The sequence below is a fragment of the Rhododendron vialii genome, chromosome 2a, assembly GCF_030253575.1.
Source record: "Rhododendron vialii isolate Sample 1 chromosome 2a, ASM3025357v1".
In the NCBI taxonomy this organism is placed as follows: Eukaryota; Viridiplantae; Streptophyta; class Magnoliopsida; order Ericales; family Ericaceae; genus Rhododendron; species Rhododendron vialii.
In genome coordinates, this window is record NC_080558.1 from 32,392,914 (window position 1) to 32,395,303 (window position 2,390).

Sequence of the window (2,390 nt, forward strand, 5' to 3'; positions counted from 1 at the left end):
TTTTGTCGAGCATTCAAGTGTGTTACGTGAAAAATCATAAGTTTTCCAAAGTTTTCACTCCTTGAGCATGTCGGAATCCGTATCAAGGGCATTTGGTCGAATCGGGCAACACGCTCGAGCCACGACGGGTCTCAGTGACTGTTTGATGCACTCCAAAAATGTGTTAGCACTCTTAATTCGAGCTTTCATCATTCAATCGTACCAAAATCATCATTTTACATGCAAGTGTTGATTGTCAAAAACGTTTTAGTAATTCTCCCAGTCCCCTCGAGTCACAGCACTCATTGTCAACCGCGCAGCGCACTCTGTTACGATCAAAAGCCCTTAAATCTAAATTTCATGGTCGATCGCTCAAAAATTTGTTGTTTGGTGTCGATGTCGAGCTTTATTCCTCACTTTGAGAGTACCGGTCGAAATTCGCGTACTCTTTACGTTCTTTCAAAGCTAGACGAACATATTTCATAAAATACAATTCTGTAACAGCAGTGCGAACGAATAAAAGAATAAAGTGCGAATTCTCATAAATGAACACGGTATTTACAATGAGCAGAGAAAGAAGTACAAAAACTGGGGCAAACACGCGCCCAAATCCTAACTACCGAGGCACGCAGGCCCGAACAAAGCTGAGGCACGCAGGCCCAAAATCTACGACCACGCTGGCATGAAGGCCTATGTACAAAGTAAAGCTAGCAAAGCAAAACACGAGGCTCAGACCCGTCGGATTCTCTTCTACCATGGTCCCGCGGACTCAGAACTCTCGGGCTCGTCATCACCGTCGTCGTCAGGAGAACCAGAAGCAGTACTCGAGTCCGACGTCCCCAGGACACGTGACTCGGGGGACTCCTCTGTCCCCTCCTCCAACTCCTCCGGCTCCACGCGAGCTGGTCTCCGCTGAGACGCCTCTCGAGGCAAAACCTCGAACCGTCCCGCGCCCACAGCAGGCCGTGGAGCACGTCCTGCACCCCGACCTCGCGTGATGGCAGGATCGGGAGGGCTCGTGGTACCCTGCGGACGCGTCCTAGCTGAACGTCGTGGCTGCACCTGCATATCACAAACATTTTCTCATTTTGTGCATATTCGAACGTAACTTTGCTTAAATCGAAATATAGAATATATGTGCATGTTATACCTGAGTGGCAACAGGAGAAGTAGTCACAGGGGCAGGTCTCGTCTGAAGGGTTCTCCCCTTAGCGCAGTCCTTCAAGAGGTGGCGCATCCCCACCATCAGCATCACGGCCTGCTCGGCCCACTCTCGCGGCACCTGCAGAATGATCCAAGGTTCAGAATATGCAAACAGGGAGTGGTCAATATATAAAGCAAACGGAAATATTGTTTGTACCTGAGCAGGAAACCGCATTGGCAGCTGTGGGAGGCGTGGTACGTCGATCACCTCCCATGCACCCGACGAACTCGTCACGCCTATAGTCCACTTCAGCGTCGGCAACGCCGGTGGTGCTGAAGTCTCCGTAGTCTCTGGGACCCTCATGCTCCCCTCTCCCCTACCTCCAGTACCTGCACCTCGCCCACCAGCAGGGGCTCTAGCACCTCGTCCCCGACCTCATGCAGAGCAACCACCGCGGCTCTGCGCTCCACTCTCGTCCCTCCAAGCTCCCATTCCAGCTACCCGTCTCTGGAACTCCTCCTCCACCCCTAGGCTCCTCGCCAAGTACCGATCTGCATAAGCTACGTAGTCCAAAGAGTGTCGAAGGTGCCTCTCCAGATCCGTGTCCGGCACGGTGAACAGCTCAAGCTCAGCGCGAGTATAGGACTCAGTCCTCTGCACGCGTGGGGGAAGCAGCCTAGAAACCACGAACGCTGGAAGACCAAGTGACTGTCGAGTCACTTGATCCCCCAGGTACCACTGCCAGCCCAGTGGGCACTCCAGTAGGACCCTGCTCCGTGTCACCTTCCGACTCCTCGAAAGGAAGTCAGCCTCCATCCCCGCCCACCTGTCCCAGTGAACCTGCAATTCAAATTTTGGATTCATTCATAAGTCTACTAGCCGAAAAAATTGATAAAAGAAAAGCAAGAAGTTTCGATCATACCACAACCCCTGTCAGGTTATCCAGCCAACGCCGAAAAGTCATCACCTCCCCTCGTCGCTCCTTCGCTCTCCGGTACGCCTTACCCCAGGCTAAACCGCGTGGAAGTAAGTTCGGGTCCGTACAAGTATTCTCGGGTGGGAACATCCCGAGAACCTCGTAAGCCCAAAGCTGCAAGTTTCATAATTCAAGTCGAATCAATCTCAAATGCATAATTCAAGTCGAAAAGCAGTCGAAAGCAATTCAAAAGCAATAATTCAAGGTTATACCTCAAACAACCGCCAGTACCCTCCAACTGTGTCTCCGACCCCGTGAGAAGTAGCTCCAAGAAGACAGTAGAGCATGCAC